Below are 21709 nucleotides of genomic sequence, written 5' to 3' on the forward strand. Positions count from 1 at the left end.
CTACATTCTTACTATATATTTTTAACACTTCTTAACTAATACAAACCTGTAATACAATACTCCCTCCATGGGTGGAGTCCTCTTCGAGATTCTTCGAGGATTCTGTGTTTTTACTTATGATGGCAAAATAAAACTTTATCGAAAATATGCGAACACCTCAGCACAGGTTCTCTTAGTAGATGTTCACAAACACTACTACTAACATATTCACATATTGTTACTGTTTATAGTGATTATTAATATTTTATGTATTACAGGAACTTATTATGTGTGCAAATTGTAATCGTATGTAAAATGTATTTACGGGAATAGAAATAAATAAAATGTATATAATATTACTGGAGGTAAATGTATATAATATTACTTAGTGGCGCACATTAACAAATAATATTTTATTAAAAAAATATTCTAACGTATAAACAAAAAATAAAAATTACACGAGCTGATTAACTTTGTGGACAGATAACGCATCGAAATTACAATTCAACACACCTTTAAAAAATTATATAAAGTCATGAAAAGTGATGAAACAAAAACTAGGTTAAATTAGTTACGTAGGTTAGGTTTATAAGTTAGTTTTTAATCGGCTTCTAGCGATGTCCTTACTTTGACTTGTTCGCTTCTATTTTCTTATATTTATCTCTGCCTTTTCTCTTTGCTTTCATACACTATCCTTCAATCTTATAATTAACATTTTTATTTAATTTCGTGTTACTGATTTCGTAAACTGGACGCAAGTCTGTTACTAAATAAAAAAACTAATGTATTTATCGTACATTATTGTCATTATAAATGTATCATTTTTGACCAATAAAAAATTCTCGATCAGATATTATTTGATCCAATCTGTGTTATTTTTATTTGGATGTAGCGATAAGGTATATTAGCGTTGTTTATTGGAAATCGCTTGATTAGACGTTGCGCCCAACCCGATAGGTATTATATCCCGAAATGTTTCCTGTTATTATCGTGGGTAATTGACGAGCAGACCATTTGGTGAGTTCATTAATGTAGCTCTATGTATTCTTTATCTCCATGGCCTGTCAATCCAAGTTAGGCAAAACGGCTTTCTAACATGCCTTTATGGAGAAATAAGCTCCAATTTGTAGGACGCCTAAGAACTGCGGTGTTTCCTAGATGTTTGCTTACCTGCTCATATTTTTATTTTGAAATACAAATATTTAGATTTTACCGATTATATTTCACTAGTATAGTTACGAAGGTATGGTAAAATTGCCCAGTACGTTGGTAGAATACCTAAGAAGTAACGTGTGTATGTGTAACCCATTTTACTGGGAGTTTTGTATTATGATTTTTTTAATTAAATTATTATTGTGAAACCACAAAAGAGACCAACTGCCCAGTGCTGATGGAATTATGGAATCCACATTTGGAGGAATATTGTGACGCTAAATCAAATGGTGAGTTCGAGGTATAGTAGGAAAAGGTTCCGAAATAACTGGCTATTCAGATTTAGTCACTAAACATAAGCAGTTAAAATGAGTATTGATCTGAATAGTGGTCGCTAACCAGTACGATACTGTAAGCATCTCCTATTGTGCAAATATAGTAAATTAATGATGCGAACCATTCACCGCGGAATTCGTCAACTTTTCCAAAATTTTTGTATTTTTTAGAACCATTTTAGACCTCTCTATAACGATAGTTGAGGAAATTCTACAACCAATAAATTCTTACTCAATAGGCAATTTGAAAAACAAAAGCTCATTAATGAAGCTCGTATAAAATAAATCAAGAAAATTTATCACATGTATCAGCACGAGATATAAATATACAGCTATCTTTACAAGTTAAATCGCTTTACATAATTAAATGCCGTGATATTACCGGCCGATTGATATTTACTGCAAAAATATGCAAACTGCCTATTTCAAATCTGTGATGAGCTATAAGAACGTTTGTTAATTGTCGATGGAAAAGTTTATGACTGGTTGATTTGTAGCTGAGTACAGAGTTTGAGGTTTTCATCTCACTGGTATCAAGAGCGTGGGTGTCGTTGATTATACGGAACAGCATTATGAAGTTATCCGATATATGTTAATTTTATTGGAAGAGTACGGAACAAGAAGAAGCGTCCGTTTGATACAGGGAAACTGGCTTGGTCGAGAAACAGAAGCTGTATTTGTTGATTTAAACTTGTTTTTAGAAAATAAATGGCGACGTGTTTGAAGATCATAATTTTTGTATAAATAATGAGGTACATTATTTATCTAGAAAATAACAATATCTAATCAAGCAAAGTACAACAAATACAAGCTAAACAAAATTGCCTACAGCATTACGCTACACTTCAACATGATATTTAATTAATTTGGCCTACAGCATTAAGCTACACTTCACATTATTATTTTAATTAATTTCGCCTACAGCATTACGCTACACTTCATCATATTATTTTAATTAATATGGCCTACAGCATTACGCTACACATCAACTTAATATTTTAATTGATTTGGCCTACAGCATTACGTTACACTTCAACATATTATTTTGATTTTTATTGTATAATTTTTTAACTGTTTATTAAAATAAAGGTGAAAGTCAAAATCTTACGATTTCAAACTTCAAGAAAATTTTGAGATCTAAAATATTGCTAGTTTACTAAAAATCTGGTAAAATTTTTCGAATTCCTGTTAAAAACGGTATTGCAGGCAAGAATGAATTGACAGGTTTCCTTACAAACAGATCATAAAAAGTTCTAACATTGTAAAATTTCGTCCTTAAAAGTCAGGAAAACGACACCTGCATGAACACGTGTTCCGATGTATTCTAAATAGACTAATATTTTATTGGGAAATGGAATGCAATCACTTTTTTTACAGGACTTCAATAAATCACTCATAAAGTACAATTTTTTTCGTGTGTTTAATTAACATTAGATAAACTCGAAAGCAAATTATTATTACTTATATTAGTTTTATTTAAAAATAAAATTAAAGAAATAGGCAAAATGATTTGATTTTGAAAAGTGCAAAATAATAAGTGAAAAACATTGGACCTTTTTTATCAGAGTCGTAAAATTGAATAAAAGAAATTTGAAAACAGAAACGTCCATCGTATTATAAATTCATTGATGGCGCGTTAGATTGGAGGAAAATTTCATTGAAAATATGACTCTGATATGCGTTTTACAACAACAAAGTTAAATAAATTGATATTTCCCATAGACATATGAATATTAGTAGACCTGCCCTAAGTGATTAAAAGCGTATTATCCCCACTCCCCATACCGGTTCCATTGGAGCCGGATGTGCTCGCGTATGGCCTCAAGTGAAATTTGAAAACGTGACGTCATCATTCTTGTGCGAACTATGGTCGAGGCATCATCGGTTCATTTTACGAAATAAAACGGCAAAATGTTGACTTGTACTATGAAAACTTGTAAAAATAGATTTGAAAAAGAGAATAAACCCAATTGTCGTATTACATTCCATATATAAGCATTATTTTACTTTATTTTAAGCATATTCACATCGTATAATATAGATCAGTTTTAGAAACATATACTATCACATCGAGAAAAGTCTGGACGCGAAACACAAAGCTGGTTGGTTGCTGGGAAGTAAATTATGAACATTTATAAAAGTGTCTTAACTAAATACTTAAACGAAATATTCGACTCTGAAAATAGAACCGAATTTTTTGCCGAATTTGGACTTCGCAAATTTGTTCATAACGTGGCGAGTAATTTGCGCTCCCATGTAAAAATGTCTATTCATTCAAAAGCAGATTTTACTTTTAAGAAGTAAATGGTGATATTATAATGCGAGATGCCTATTTACTGTCAGATTGATTTATTGACGAATCACAGTCAGCCTTACTCCCTTCGCCCTTCAACAGTTGATTTTACCCCTCGCCATTATCTTCTCGTCTATTAATTCCTATGTCTGTGATATTTCCAGATTGTATCGTATTATCTAATCTTTATACAGGTTGGGGCAAAAGTAATCACCCTATTGGAAAATGCTATAACTTTTGCAAATGAAGCCAAATGTCAATTCGGTTTTAATATTTGTGAAGTAAACAAACGCAGAATACAAATAGACAAGACAAAAATCGGTTTACTTTGCAAAAACGCGGAATAATAAACAGTATCAAAGTTTATTATTAAAAAAAAATACAGCAAAAGAACACAGGTTATTACTTTTGCCCCACCCAGTATGTATCGGAATGAATATCTACCTCACCTAGTTAGTAAGGTATACTGTAACTACATACGCATCACCTACGACAGTTTAGCGGCAGACGGAATAATCTCAGTGCATTACCAGTCAAGGACAATGCAGTTGCCTACAATCTGCAACTCCCACGGGTGTAGATGAAGAGAAGAGATTGAGTGTCGCCACATGCAACCGCAACTTTATCTGATCGCATGAATAATATATGGACCAATGATTATTCCTCCTTATTATTGCCTCGTTTGCGGGCGCGTTGGGAAGAAACTACGACAGAACTATAGACATTTCTGCACTAAATAATTGATGGCATTTTGAAATAGCTGATGTATTCTACGAAGCATTGTTTCATGCACGAATGTTCTAGTATTATTTACTAGAAATTTGCATATCAATGGCCTAGCGCACACACGTGTTATGTGCAGTTTTAATTAAAAACAATTACGTGTTTTGTAAAGCATTTATCAAGATTACTAACTTTGTAAACAGGTGTTAAATTAGAAATTTATATTACTTACTAAATCTTAAATTAATAAAAAATATATATTCACAATAATTTTGTTGCTTTACATCTTATAATTAACCTGGAGTATTCTTATAAATTAATTTTTCAAAATGCACTTATTGAGTTGTTGTACACCGTTTAAGATTCGCTGAATTATTTCAGACCTGGCCTCAACTTTTGTGAGCAAATATTTATTTTTGCTGATACCAAACAAAAGGCTAACTGATCTAAAAAAGAAACCATCGAAAAAATGCTTACATAAGTGTAATTTTAAATAAATTTAGTTGTAAGAAAATATGTCAATATTAATACATAGGTAAGCTACAGATAGCTATGTAGGTACCGCGACATATTAAAAATGTATGTTTTTAAAGAATTATTGATACAGTAATTTTAAATTCCTTGTCAGAGCTTGAGTAAACAGGTAGGTATTTGAAATGATATGAGCAAATGTGTAAAAATAATATTTGCTCATCGATGCGAACACAATTCTAAAGACATTAATCATTTAGTTATATAGCAGAACGTTTAGGAATACTCGTATATCACATAATTCAAATAATAATTACGTTCATACATTAATGAAATATGTTGACACCACATCGTTTATTTACAACGTTTTCTCCTCGAAAGTTAGAAATTAAAAGTTTTTTTTTCTAATGTGCATATACGAACTTAAAAAAATTTCGTATAAAAACACGTATGGGATATATTCATTCCCTTGCCCAGTAAGGGTTAAAAACCTTTTGTCTCATATAAAAACGTTAAACTTAACTCATCAACTGTTCATAATTTGATAATGCACAAAAACAAAAAACTTATGTAATTTCGAAGGCAGAACTGAAAATTTTAAGATATCTTGCAATAATTAATAGTTACCGGACATAGTAGAGGAATTTTAAATTCACTATAATCGATTTAGAGTAATCACGAAACATGAACTAACTACTTTACGCAGCTGTAACATAATAATAATGATAAGAATTCATGTGGTTTGCAATACATGTACGAGTATTCTCTATCCTAATTTCAAAATATTATGGGATGTCCAGAAGCAATTTCCCGTTTAGGAATGGCAAAATTCCATATTCGAAGCACGGCCAGGGGTGAGGCTCTCTACTAGCAAGCCGAAGGTCGGGGGTTGAAATGCCGGCGTGCGCAAGTAAATTTTATTTTATTAATTTGTGTTATTTCACAAATTATTCATTTAGAATAATTTATAGTATATTTGTGGCACTTTCCAGAGTGTGTGATACTCTCAATATTGCCCTGGTGTAAGACAACCATTCAAAATTGAATCGTTGCTCAAAATGTATTTAGCAGTGTTTGGTGACCAGATCTGAATAGCCAGGCAGCACATTTCTCTTCCCCATCTCCTTCCCCTTCCCACGATCGGGATGACATAGTCTCAATGGATCCAGACGTTTAAGAGCAGTTGGGATTCTTGTAAATGTACCAGGGTGCCTTATTAAGAGTTGAAGAACATACACGGTTCTAACTAATAAATCCACGTTTCTCCTTCTAACATTCTGCCAATCAATGGTATCTGTGAATATTTCTGTTATCTCTACTTCTTTTTTTTGTACAACTCCTTCGTCTGCAAAATTCATGAATCAAAACCAAGTTGTTATTCTTTGCTAAACGTTCTTTAAAAATGAAACACATTCAAATTTTAATCTTTTAATACCTTTGCCAACTTTTTTACGATATATTATGTTTCCGAGAGTGTAAAATATTCGCTGTTATTCGCAAATAATGACTAACAGAAAATAAATCTACAACTCGACATGCTTAACTTTGCAGTCGGTGTCATCATTGGTGTGATTTTGTGGATCCCCAAAAACAACATATAAAAAAAATCGTTTGTTATTTCCTCATTTGACTGAATGAAAACAATAGCGTCTCAAGTCTCAAGCTGTTCTTAGTTAAAATTTTAATCTTAGTTGAGCCAAATTTAACAAAGTTTTCGCTCAGTTTGATTGGTGAAAGCGGTCATCAATGTACAACAGCCGACTTTTAACGTTACGTCGTTTTCTTATGTACAGTTTTCGAGCCGTTGGAATGCCAAACATACTTGTGACACACTTTATATTTATAGAGCAAACAAAAAATTGAAGTTCATAAAACGAAGTGAAGAACGCACTAGTTTATTTATTTTTTATTTATTTATTTATTCGAGACACAAACAGGATATTTATAAAAACATTAATAATGGATTACAAAATAAAAAAGTACAATTATAAATATCCCTAGACTAATGTGTCTGCAGCAATCACATTTGCACATTCACATAAGCAAACATGTAAAATAATGACAGTATTTAAATACAAAACTTAAAACTTAATTACAAAGATTTAAGCACATAATAAGTAGAAAAATTTGAAGAGTACATATTAAAAAAAATTCTAAACCACTAAACATTTTTTTTATTTATTTATTTTTCTTTTTTTTTAAGTACAGAAATCGTGGAGATATTTCTTGAAACACGTTATATTATTTGCAAAAATATCTATGACAGTGTGTATTTTAGCAAGATCATTGTATGATCGAGACATTCTAGACATAGGATTAAAATATCCAGTGTTATTGGCAAAAATTTCGGTCCAAAATATGTTCATATTTCTAGTATATTTGGGCCTGGCGTAAAAATTGATTTGATTGACTAAGTTACTATTAACACGATTATTCACAATTTTGTAAAGCATTAAGAGGTCATTTATATTTCGTCTTTTAACTAAACTCTCTAATTTGAAATATGTAAGTCTTTGTTCATACCCATTTAGAAGATGGTAGACACCTGATCGATAAGACAAAATCCGTGTAAATTTTCTTTGGACAGATTCAAGTCTGGATACTTGTGTAATGTAATGTGGATTCCAGACTGTTGACCCGTACTCAAGAACACTGCGGATTAACGAATTGAATAGAATTATTAGGCTATTAGAGTTCTTGAACAGTTTAGTTGATCTTACAATAAAACCTAGTACTTTATTTGATTTATTTACAATGTATTCTATGTGTTGGTTGAACGTTAGTTTGTTGTCGAATATAATTCCTAAATCTTTGATCGATTCAACTGTTTCCAGATTGTGACTACATATGCTATATGAGTATAGAGTTTTGTTGGTGTTCTTGGTGAAATTTATAACTTTGCACTTAGCTATATTCAATTCCATTTCATTGTCAATACACCAGGCAGATAATGTGTTAAGGTCTTGTTGTAAGAGTTCACAATCTTCCATAGATTTAATTGCTTTATATATCTTGAGGTCGTCAGCGTATAGAGAAAAATTACAGTGGAGTTTACATGTAAGGTCGTTGATGAAGATTAAGAAAAGCAAGGGTCCAAGGTGTGATCCTTGTGGAACGCCCGACGTGACTAAAATTGGGGAAGAGTTAAAACCGTTAACAGTAACCAATTGACTTCTATTTGATAAATATGATTCTAACCAACGAAGCAGATTTCCGTGTATGCCGATTTTATCCAGTTTATTCATTAAGATAGGGTGACTAACTTTGTCGAAAGCCTTACTGAAATCGGTGTATACGGCATCTACTTGTGTTTTTTTATTCATTGATTTACACAGAAATTCCATATACTCGATTAAATTAGTGTTTGTGGATCGTTTAGCTACAAAGCCATGTTGAAAAGGGCTAAGTATGTGTGTTACATGATCAAATATTTCTTTATATACAATGGACTCAAATATTTTGCCAAAACAAGATAAAAGGCTGATAGGACGGTAGTTCTTTACATCGTTTTTACTGCCAGACTTATGGATCGGAATGACGTGGGCAACTTTCCACAGATCTGGAAATACCCCTTCGTTCAGACTTTTGACAAATAATTTGTGTAAAGGTGCTGCAAGTTGATCTGCACAATTTCGAATGAATAGTGGAGGAATACCATCTGGACCGGAACCTTTATTGATATCGAGAGTGTTCAACTTCACCTTGACCTCGTCTAGGGTTATTTTGATATGAGATAGTGGATAATTATAGAGTGGGAAAGAATGTTTAGAGTCACTTTTAGAATTAGATGGTGAGCTAAATACAGAAGAGAAGTAAGTAGAAAAGAGTTCGCATGTTTCTTTGCCATTTGTTGCTGATTTGTCGTGGAGATGCATGATTTTTGGGAGAGAATTAGAAACTCTTTTCGATTTAATGAGGGTTGACAGATTTTTGATACTGTTAGGGAGAGAATTTTCTATGGAATCTACATAGGCTTTAAGGCAGGAACGTATGGATAATTTTACTCTAGCCCTCAAGATGGAAAAACTGTCATAGTCACATTGATTTTTGTATTTTTTCCACTTTTTTCTAAACTTTTCTTTTTCTCTGAGTTGGTGGATCAAAGCACTGCTGAACCAAATTGGAAACCTTTTGTTGCTGTTTCTTAAGCGCGGAGTATGTTTTTCAATTGATAGCCATAATAGGTTATAAAAATGTAGTAGGGAGTCATTACAATTCAGAGTATTAAGATCGTTCCAGTTATTTAGTGATAGCATTTCATTGCATTTAGTGTAGTCCGTTTTATTGAAGTTATATTTGATGTGATCTGGGTTGGTGGGTAGGAGTCTGTATTTAGACATTAGAAACTCGAATTCAATGGGAGGATGATAGGAGTCAACTTTAGATAGCACATGTGAAGCAATTTGAATTTCAAGGTGATTGTTGGAAAACACTAAATCTAAAATTCGATCTATATTATTAGAGACGTGATTGAACTGATTAAGTCCAGTCAAATTTTGAAATTCTAGTAGGGATATTGATTTTTGGCTATTATATATGACTGGTCTGGTGTGAATTTCATTGACATTTAGTGGGCATTGAATAGATGGTACATTAAAATCGCCCATTATTATTGTTACATCCTCTGATGATAAATTATTATATGTTGTTTGACACTTTTCGAAAAAATCTCTGAGATTTTCGATTGGAATATCTGGAGGCAAATACGCCAAACATAAGTTGATGGTTTGCCTAGATGTTTCATACAATTTAAATTTAATCCATAAATCTTCTGTAAATTTTGAGTTGTGTGTTGGGACTGTGATAGATGTCATTTCTTTTTTTATGGCTATTAGAACTCCACCACCTGATTTTTTAAAAGAACTCGATGTGTCCCTATCTCGTCTGTAAATATTATATCGATCATCTACTATTTCATGGTCATAGATTGAGGAGTCTAACCATGTTTCTGTAAGACAAATTAAATCATAATTGCAACTGAGCACTTCGCAGTGCAAATCATTTAATTTGCTTTTTAAACCACGTACATTTTGATAGTAAAATGTTATTGCCGTTTTGCTAGAATGCATTTTGAAAGTATATAATTAAGCATTACTAAATATGTATTTTTGTAAAATTGATGTGAAAATAATTTATGTGTTATTAAGTAATTATGCTTTGAAAGGGGGCAATTTTGAACATGAGAATATTTTGTTTGTTTGTGGTAAGTGATTTTGTCTATGGTATCAGATATTGACAGAACTAGGTTAAGAAGTTCATTTATGATTAGGTTAATTGATTGTAAACATAACATTTGTGTCGTAATAGCACAATTACTTGCAATGATGTGTAATAGTTTTTTGTACTTAGCAGGTTGTAATAATTCATGAGAGTAGTGACAGATCGTGTGAATCGTGTTTTTTAGTGACTTTGTACAGTAATTAAATAATGTTAGATTTATATATTTCCTAAAGGGCCGGTTGATCTGGTAGAATGTGCATCTTGTGTTGACTTCAATGTTGATAGCCTGTTGACATCCTCTTGGTCAGCAATTAGGATTATGGGGGTTGAATCGCTTATACGAGTAAATATTTTGCAGTTTCTTACCCAACAATAGCGAATTTTACCGGCTATTTTTATGTCGCGACATTGTTTCAGCAGATGTTGGTTTTTTGGGGTTAGATGGTCGTTGATGTATATTTTACCGGCACCAGGGAGCTGTAATTCAGAAGCGAGCATCCCTTTCCTCTTCCTTATTGCAGCTATAAGTTCATCCTTGAGGTACCTGCGTGTTAATTTGACGATAATGTTCCTTGGTTTACCATTATTTGCATCATGATTTTTTCTGGGAGCAATTCTGCTGGCGAAATCCACTTCTTGTCGGGTGATATTGCAACCAGCGGTAGCACTAATTTTGGAGAGAATGTCGTACACATTTTCGTTTTTGGTTTCGGGGATCCCACTTATAATGACGTTATTAGTTTCATCATGATTAAATATATCGGCAGTGCATCAAGCGTGTATGAATATACCTGTTTTGCAGCATTGCCAAGTAGATTTACTCAGTGATCTTAATATGTATTAAGAGAAAAATAAAACATTTATTTTTTTGGAATAACTTAATGAGTAAAATATCAAATTGTAATATTTAATTATTGAAGACAATATTAAAGATTCCCAAACGAAAATCTGAAATGGAAAAATCAGAAAAAGATACGGTCACATCTAGGACTCGAACCCATGACCCTCGACTTGCCGGGGCACCGCATGCTCTACTAACTGAGCTAATGGGACCCTATTTCGTTCGGTCATATTTAACTTTATCATACTTCGAATAAAATCTACCAACATCGTCTTCATTTTTCTCACCGCACTTTTTTATTGGCAACTATCTTTATAGTAGCGTAGGTACCCATACATTATAATATTTATGTATGATCAATCGAAAATAGTTGCAACTTGCAAACTTGTGCTTACATATAATTATATTACAATTTCCAATCATTTAAGGTCACAAAGCGTCAGTCTTCTTTGCTCGTAAAAATTTAATACCGAGGTGGAATATATTGTAATAAAGTATGTTTTGTCGTCGTTCCGAAGTGCAAGGCAAGCACTCTTAGTTATGCCCTGATTTGAGTTTACAATTCAGAATCAAAAATAAAAACAGATTCAGAAACATTTTTAGAAATTGTGATAGCTATTTTCGATGACTAGATGTGAGCAGTTCCCTTTCTAAATAAAATGATATATGTTATCAAACCATCTATTAAAAAATCAACCCAAAAAAATAAAGTTATTTTACGCATTGATAATATTTAAAAAATATATATTTTGGTTTTATTGCGGATTGAACCTTCTACCCCATAAACTGGAATCAATGACGCTAACAACTGAGTCGATTGGGTAGGACCAACATTTATTTCGTATATTAACTTCTGTAATGTCATTCAATTTCAGATAAACGCGTGTATATATGTGTATGCGTGATTGCCAGTTGATAGAATGCATTATTATCCACAACGAGTCATCCATAATCAACCTGCACACATTTTAACTCAAATATCAGCCATATTGTGATATCAGATCTAATTATCATCGTATCAGATCATTACTAAAAAGTGTTGAAGAACTTTGCGCATCACCACATATAACCTGTGTACAAGAGAGTATATAAAAAACAACACTGTGCTTCTATTATTGTTTTCAATGTTATTTATATTTCCGTGCCACAATTCAGCAAAGTTATAAACTTGAAACCGTGCAACGTGTTAATTGTACGCGTGGACCTTTTGTGTTTCCTCAGCGTATATTCTCGAATAGTTGATTAATTAAAATAACATTTGATACCGTCTACCATCAGGTGCCGGGAGAGGTCAACCAGATTAATACTATTCACGTCACAAAACGAGTGATTGATTCTTTCATTTCTTGCAGCTATAATATTTGTAGTTAGATCATCGTGACATCAGAAAGAATCTTGAACTGTTCGTAGATGTATACAGTAAAAATTGTACAACTTAATTTCCTATTTATGGTGATGTCATTATTTGGTATGAACTTTTGTTCTTTGTATATTACATCACGCTGCAGTGACCACGGAATATGGAAATCATTGGAAGGCCTTTTTAATGTTATGGTCTTGGAATCAAGATATTCTCGGTCAACGCATTTAACTTCTAGACAGAAGGTTGCGAAAATTCCTCAACTTTTTGTAAAACTACTTTGTTGCTTCATAAAATTCTTCGTGCCAAAATACAAATCAAAGAAAAGGAAAATAGATCTCAAAATCCACTAAGCATGATAAAAATAATTATGTTGTCACCTTCATTTCAAAATCACACCATGGCAGAAAACATCAAGGGTTTTACTAATAAACGCGTTTTAAATTTTACGAAATTGATAAACAACCATTCATATATCGTAATTGGTTACTTATCAGTTGTGTAAAATTTAAAACACGTTTTATTTGTTAGAAGGATTATTAGCAAGATCTTATTTTATGAGAAAAAGGGTAATTATTTCTTGCGATTATAATGTTTTAGAATTTGATATTTTGAAGCATTTCTTTTAATCGCTACTAAACCATAATAGAGATTAAAAAAACCTGGTGATGGTTGATTTCATTGCCCCATTGAAATGAACGTTTACTTCGCATATTTGAACAATTGAAGACTTAATTATATTCAAGTCCCGATATATCACATTCCAACCATTTTCGTAAACTTGGATTATTCCCTTCTGCCCTTTTGCAATCGGTAAAAAATATATATAAATATACGTGATGTTTATTTTGAAAGTTTGAGGAGTTCTGAGAAAAACAAACGACTCGCAATGTTCACGATCGTCATCGTAGTGTTTATTTTAGTCTACCTTTATCTACAAAAAGTAAAATAGACTAACGTGGCCGTATTTCTGAATCTACCGGGCACACAATTACGCCATTGTAGGTTACGGATTATGTAGTAATTATTTACTCGTTATGTCCAAGTTGTTAAGCACTTTAAACGGATTTATTTATACCGCTCTTTCGCCTGAGGGCAGATTCATTTTATGTTAATTTACAATAACAGTTGGTCTACATAATTGAACAGGAAATTTACATGGAATAACTATCTGTCAATGTAGGGTCACTTTAACCTGTTACCAGTGCCTTGCGTTGCATTTTTTCGATGTTTAAAATTTTTCAAAAATATATTTTTTTATAAAAACTATTGGAAGCCATCATTTCAGGAATTTAAAAAAAAATCTGGATTTAAATCAACTTTCAATCTGAAATCTTTTTAAACACCCCGCTGAACATTGCTCGTTATTGAGTTATATTATAATATAATATATTGAAAAGAACCGTCTTGTATACACAGGTCTATTAAATATAAATTTAGAATGTAAACAAATCTTCTCAAATTAATACATATTAATTCATAACATTCTTTATGTCTTATTATATCTACTCCTACGTTTTTACTTTATTTTTTTTTTGTGTAGGTACTCACACCAACCGAGATTTTATACAACATATAGTGGTATTAATCATGTATTGTTTCATAGTGCTTTCACACAAACGAAGTATTGAATTCCGTAAGTCTAAACTTAAACTAGGGTGCACAGTTTACACCAGCGCTGTGCAAGCGAGTTCCCTACAGAGCATCGGACCATCCCAATCTATCTATATAAATACAAATTTAAATGTTCGTTTGTTCAAAATATTAAATCTCCTCTTAAAGTTCTTCACCAATTGCTTTAAAATTTTGACAGAACGTTCCATTCGAAAGCGCGTTTGTTTTTATATACCAATATTAGTTAATTGTTTTTTCTATCTCCATAGCAACGCGGGGAAGGGTAGGTACAGCTATTACAAAAATAATAAAAAAAACTGACTGGAATAATGTATTCGCATGAAGAAAAGTCCATTGAAAGAATGGTTGAAGGTAACGGCAAATGATTTTCCTAAATACAGAAACTGATTATGAAAGGAATAAGTAGATTGCATATATGAATACACACTTTTTGATTACAATGCGTCATAATTGATATTTTTATAGCTTAGTTAACTTAGTAGGTAAAGTTAACAGTACAAACGTAAGTAAAAGTAAAGTTAACAAACTTAGTACAAACAATAAAATAATGTAACACGAAAACAGAATTGTTTTGCATGTGGGTAAAAAATTTGACTTCCGTGACTCCTGAGCAGAAACTTTAAATTTTAAATGCAATTTTTGCTTAAGGTTTATTAAACTTTTCAACTGACAGACTTCTACATTGACAAATGTCTCAAGCAAGAGATCATCGTAGGCAGTAATTCAAGTTTGTTATAATTATTTACTTGATAATGTAAACATAGATTTATGTTTGCAGTCATAAATAACGCCATTAAATAAATTAGTAACATAGACGGCGATAAGGAGATGAAATAACAATGTAAAGTGCCTCTATTGTCCGTCCTACACTGTTTTCCAATGTTACATTTAAACCATCAATAAATAAATTGAGTTGTGTGGGATGCGAAGGTTAAATGGGTTGACTTTCGTGTCGGTGTTATTGCAAATTATTGCTAACGCTTCGACAGGCTGTCTATAGTGACTGGAAATTAAATTATTGTCGCAAAGCCCTGTTTTTTAAACAGAGTTAATAAAAAATATGAGCAATAATTTATAAGTCCAATTATGTTACGATTAACACTTTGACTTTTGAATGTGCTAAATGATAATAGACAAATTAAAAGAAAGATAATCTCTAAAAGCGAAAGGCATGTATAGTTGTAAGGCATGATACTAAGACGTTTACATGAGTAATTTTTTAATCCTTCATCTTCTGTTGCCCTCTCATATCGGAGATAAGCTATCACCAAAGAAATCTTCACAATGCAGTCACAGCAGCCCAGAACAACTAAGTTGGTCTTCAACTTTCTATCATAGCACTTATATAATATTGTTTTATTTAAAAATCTTAATACTTTGTCGCAGTCATTTTTATACCGAACCGGTTACCCTGCTTCGGGTATTTTCAGATTGGTCAGGAGATAGCTGTGAACATGTGATGGAATTCCGCCACAAATTAACAGCATTTTAATATCAAAACATTATTTTATTACATACATTTCAATCTGAAAATTGACTTAAATTCATATATGATACAATCCAGAAACGATCGCCCAAATCTATGTTTCAATGGTGTAACGGTAAAAGATTTTGGCAGTCTAGAAGTTGATGGAGGGATTCCCGCCGCAGTGCTAAAATAAACAGATATTATAATATTTTTCAAGTCTTATTTTGATTTTCCTAGGTTTGCGTGCTATTATATTGATTGTTCAGTTCGACTTTCCATAAATAGTTTTATAGCTGCCGTTAGAAATATTGATAAATTAATGAATGAGGTGTTTTTTATCTACCTAGATAGGATAGTTTGAAGAACAATTTTCCGATAAAAAGTCAGGAAACGTAAATATCTGACGATAATAATTGCGATTGTTCGTTGTAGGTTTTGAAGAGTCGGTGGGAAATCATAACGAGATAAAAGAAAGTGTGATTCGAGTTTCTATTTTCTCTTTTTAAAATGACATGGTATTATGGCTGCAGTTGATAGATAGCTAATAATATTATTAGCGTTACGGATATCCTTAATTGTTTTATCTCTTCGCAGCAGTTGTCTGTCTGCTTCAATAGAGTAAACAAACGGTAGTTGCAGAATGCTAATATTGAGTGTACAAGTGGTTTTCATTTGTCCTAATTCTACTGAAATGTTTAGAAGTTCTAATATGTGAAATGTAATTTTACTCCGTTTGTGATAAAAGTTGAAACTAATATAAATGTCTACCATTTAACGTGAGGTATTAATTATCATACTCCACGATAGGTAATGAAAACAATTTTTTTGTAAAAGGTAATTAATATTGTCAGTCATTGAAACTTGTTTAGTATTATTGTTGATTTCTGAACATACATTTAAGTGCGCGCTGACTTTGTGATTTATAAATTCTAGTCCTTATTCTAACTTGTTTGTTTGTTCTTCTTTCGCTTCGCAACAGAGCGACCGATCGACGTAATTTTCTACGTGGGGATAGTTAGAAAACTGGGAAGTGACATAGGCCACTTTTTATCACGAAAAACTCATTTCATTCCCTTGGGAAAATCCTTTGTAAAATAATTTCTCCACAATACCAAACGAGCTAAGCCGCGGGAAAAATCTAGTAGTTAATATTAAGGACGGGTTGTTTCGGAGAATTTGAACAATTCATCAAATTTCAACGTTCATTTCCGGGTTATATGAAAGTTCTATTCAAGTTCTGTTTTTATTTCAGTTCTGTCAAGCAACTAGCCTATAATGATATAATAACAGAACTTGAATAGGACTTTCATAGAACCCGGAAATGAACGTAGAAATTTGATGAATTGTTCAAATTCTCCGAAACAACCCGTCCTTAGTTGCATTACAGAACGCTTTCAAATAAAATTCAGAATTTATTTTTTAGCATTCAAGTTTAGAAATTTTAAAATATTTTAACGTAACCCATGCAATCCTTGGTCGAGGGGTAAAGTAACAATCCTAATACCGCTAGTTCAACTCCCGGCGTCCGCAAATAAATTTTATTTGATTAATTTGTGTGATTTCACGATTTATAAATTCAAAATAATATAAGATCCTGGAATAAATAATTTATTATTATTATTATTATAAGGTATATTTGCGGCTCGTTCTAGAGTCAAAAATACTCGCAGTATAACCCTGGTGTAAGACCACAATTCCGAATTGGAACGTGGTTTGAAGTGGATCTTGCAGTGTTTGGTGACCAGATCTCAATTCAGACTTCCCCACGTTCCTCTTCCCTATTTCCTTCCCGTCCTCACAACCTTCGGCCTCACAACATACCCCAATCGGGGATGTCACAGTCACACTGGCTTCAGATATATACTTCTCGAAACCCTACTCTTAAGCTAAAATACAAAATATATATAAATACATTATTTTGTACGGTCTACGCATTTTACTTCAAGTCAAGATGCTACTGATTCGATTACCGACGCAATACAAAATAAAGTAATTTTGTTTATCCGTTCATTTTTGATCAGTGGCAAGAACAAAATATAGGTACTAACAATCACTACAAAATACTTTCACAAAACAGGAAAACAATTTGAGAACGTAAATTTAATATCCCTGGCTTTTTAATTTACATGCATGTGCGAAATGAAAGAAAAACAAAGTAAGAAATAGCACCTTTTCATTGTTGTATTGCACACATCAGTATCGATGTGTGCGTGTGTTACTAATACAAGCTAATGATAATTGTCATATGGTTGTTTAGTTAGGAAAATAAGAATACTAATTGTTTTACACGCTTAATATCAATCCAACCAAAAATATGACGAAAACGGTTACTAAATTCATTCGTGGGAAGTGTTGGATTTAAAAAAAAATCTTTCTAGCAATCCCTATGAGATATAAAACTCATTGTAGGACGAGAGGAACTTACAATACATAGGTGGGAGTTAACACCTCGACTCCGGTGATGGGTCTGGTTTGACCCAGTGTTTTTAAAAAAAAAGATTTTGCCGCAAATATCTCGTTTAGGCTAATTTCCTTTTGTCTATTCTTTCATCAAATATTTACCCACATTTCGACTCAAAAATGATTAAAATCGGACACGTTTTAAAAAAGTTATAAGAATAATTGTGTTTAAAAACACGCAAAAACTCATTTCTTCTCAGTTGAATTCGAGCAGCCGACGAAACAGCATATCTCTCGCTCTGTCCTTCCGTCTTTGTCTCTCACAGTCCCGCGCAGATGTTGTCAACCATTCGGGCACATTTCTAGTATTGTGATTTTTGTTTGTGACTTTGTTTTAATTTTTTTTTCGTAGCGTACGAACGCAATGGCAAAGCAAAATTATTTATCTGATAATGAGATCGAAAAGCTACTTAACAGTTCGAACAGTGAGATCAGTGATGATGGCGACTTGGAATTCGAAACATTAGATCCAGAATTTGAAAGTGATCCGGAAGAAATATTACTAGAGGAAATATCTGAAAGTGGAAATGGAAGTGATAATGAAGTTAGTGTAGGAAATTCGAATGAATCCGTTGCAGATCAACATTTATACGTGTCGAATTCCGGATTCCAATGGAATTCTGCGCCAACAGCCAGCTCACCTACCAGAAGCCATAACATTATTTCTTCTACCCCTGGATTGAAAAACGGTAGCCAGAACATAGTATCCATCAGAAATGCTTTTGATTTGTTTATTTCAAATGAAATGGTGGAGGAAATTATTGAAAACACGAATAAATTCTGTCAGCTCAATTCGAAAAATTCCAGCTTTCCTAACATTACGAAGACAGAAATGTATGCATTTTTTGGAGTTCTTTTGGCTTCAGGAAGAAATCGCGGCCGAAAGTTAGAACTAAGCGAACTTTGGACTACCGAGGATTTATTCCGGAAGCATTTTTTCCCCTCCGCTTTATCTAGAGATCGCTTCCGCTATATTTTAGCAATATACGTTTCGATGACATTTATTGAATGATATAATATATCGATGAATTATTTTTGTGAATTTTAGCATTTTTAATATATTTTAACTAATAAAAAACTGTTAAACTTTTTATAATTGGTAGTTCTATATAATTATTTTGCCGCTGAATTTGTAATAATAAATCCATTTGGTGTTTTGTGTATGTATATAAATTTTATTAATCGTCGAATCATTTTTGTATTTTCGTATTTAGAATATTGCTTTTATTCCTTTTTTTTAAATGAAAATTGTTAATTTAAATTAGTTTTATTGAAAAATAAAAGTTTTAGTATATTTTAATGTGTGTCATTCAATGGTTTTAATTGTGACAAATAAATATGTGAGGAAGTAAATACTCAACTTGAATTTGAATGCCATTATATAATATTTTCTAATATTTGCATAAGCAATCATCGTTTAATATGGCTATAAATTGAATTTATTTTCTCTTTACACATCTTTCTATTAGAGGTACAGCCACAAGGAAATTATCAAATAAGTGATTTATTTCTGGTATTTTAAATAATACACGATATTCTTGTAAATGCACACCATCGAAAATTTTAATAATTATAGACATAAAAATGTTTGTTTCCGCTGACGAACGCTTCCTGTCCCCCTCTCCCGCACTGCCCTCCTCATTCCCCTTACCATCGCCCGGCACCCGCATCGGCCGTCGGGGCCGTCTTCGATTCAGTCGTTGATTAGCTGTTGCGCGGGATGTCCGCGCCGCTGTATATCGACGAACCGCAAAATTTACGGAACACTGATTTCTAAAACTTTCATGTTCATACAAGAAACACAGGGAATATGTTATGAGTTAATGAGGAACTACAATAATATCATATAAAAGTAAGAATATGAACGAAAAATGCATAAAAAGCCTTTTAATTTCATCATTTCAGCCGGGTCAATCTGGACCCACCACCGCCGCATGTGTTTCATTTTCAACCTCCGGGTATTACGTGTTAATAGGTACAGTTTTATACTGGTATTTTATATGAAAATTAAAGGTTTCACATGAAAAACAGTACAAAAATAGAAAAATAATCATGATTTTATGATTCACCTACAAAACAGTACGAAAATAGGAAAAGGGAGGTTAAGTACATAGAACAAACAAGAAGAATCAAAAAAGAAAAAGTGAAAAACCTTCTTGACTTAGGTCAAATAATTTTTTTTACTCTCAAGAAAAAATCCTCATAACACCATTTAAAAACCCTGTAGAATTTACCACACCAGAGAAAATAACAACTTCTTATTCGATTTCTTAGAAATACATAATCATTTTGACATTATTTTAATTATTTCAACATTTAAAAAATATTAGAAAGATAGTTATCATATAAGTAATAACATTAACAACAAATAAAATATCTTACCTTCGTGTTAAGTTCTCGTTATTCCCTCAATAATCCACACATGAAGCACAGGTGCGCGATTTTTCATGCGTTTCGTTAGAAAACTGAAAGAAATTCTGCCGAAGATCGCGTCAAAAGCTTCGTGTTCGTTTCCGTTTAGCGTTGGCTAGTTATAGTTAGTATTTTCGTATAAATTATGCTCTAAACTTCGGTGTCTTAAATGGAAATGGGTTAATTTATTAGATTCGTGTTGGAAAATGGAATGTTGTTTGAGTATATTAGAGCTCGGCGGCCGACCGCGCTGATCGAGTGTTCGAATGTCTCTGAAAGTCTGAACGGGGCTTACCGCGCGAACCTTTGGCCAAATGACTCGATGACTCGATTGGGATTGAATCGAGTCATCGAATCGCGGGCGTCAAGGTAGATACGTGAATTGGCGCTGTATGCAAAGGATACATTTGGATAAAACCACTACTATTCTAATTAACAAACATATCATTATATTGAAATGTAAAGCACCCTTAAGGTCATTTTATCACTAAAAAGCTTACCATATTTTAACAGTTGATCGAATTTCATTATTAATTTTCAAGGTCTGTAAAGGTTCTATTCAAGTTCGGTTATCATATCATTACTGCCAGTTATTTTACATAGCTGAAATAATAACAGAACTTGAAAATAAACATTGAAATTTGATGAATTGTTTAAGTTCTGTGAAACTACTGGTCCTTAGACATAGCTTTAGAATAATTTGACAAAATGTTTCATTACAACCGTACTTTTGCACGGGGAGATATAAAAATGAAATAAAACCGGTTTGTGCCTTCTTTTCAAATGCAGATATGTAGACAAAGTTCTTATGTTGCATATGATAATGTTCCGTGACAAATTTAACATGTATATATATATCCTTAAATCAGTGTTTTGAGTATGTAAACGTATTCAGGCACACGGAGAAAAATGTTATTTATTAAAATCCTGTTAAAAAAGGGGTTGCAGGGCGTTGCACCTGCATTTCTCCTGACAATTAAAGTGACGAACTGCGAAAATATTTGAATTTTTATGAACACGTGTTCCAACATCGCGATAACATATTCGTGTTTCAATGAAAGTTTATTAGGAAACCTATCAATTCATTCGTTTAAGGCCTAAACTCACGTTTTTAACCGGATTACGAATAATTTGATGAGTTTCTTAATAAGTTAGCAATATCAGTAAGGTTTCTCCGTGTAGTATTCTGGGTACTTACCTATATTTACTTTTTTACCCCATTTTATTATAAATCATTTTTGTACCTACCTCCGAAGAAAATTCTGATGGAAATATATTCTCATATAATATAAGCATTTGAATTTTTCTTTTATCTATTATATTCAATAACATTAATTATTAATTTTATTAAAAACACTGT

General features: G+C 32.4%; 1 protein-coding gene across 3 annotated transcripts in view; it reads right to left on the reverse strand.

Moving 5' to 3' along the window:
• LOC149423476 (uncharacterized) overlaps positions 1 to 20639 on the reverse strand; it is a 54093-nt gene extending 33454 nt beyond the window's left edge. For all 3 annotated transcript variants that reach the window (XM_089631571.1, XM_089631572.1, XM_089631570.1), the window contains exon 1: positions 20320 to 20639. The gene's annotated coding sequence lies outside the window, so the exon portion shown is untranslated. The remainder of the gene's footprint in view (positions 1 to 20319) is intronic.
• Between the last annotated feature and the right edge of the window lie 1070 nt (positions 20640 to 21709).

The sequence above is a fragment of the Hesperophylax consimilis genome, chromosome 5, assembly GCF_061612785.1.
Source record: "Hesperophylax consimilis isolate HC1 chromosome 5, BYU_Hcon_1.0, whole genome shotgun sequence".
In the NCBI taxonomy this organism is placed as follows: domain Eukaryota; kingdom Metazoa; phylum Arthropoda; class Insecta; order Trichoptera; family Limnephilidae; genus Hesperophylax; species Hesperophylax consimilis.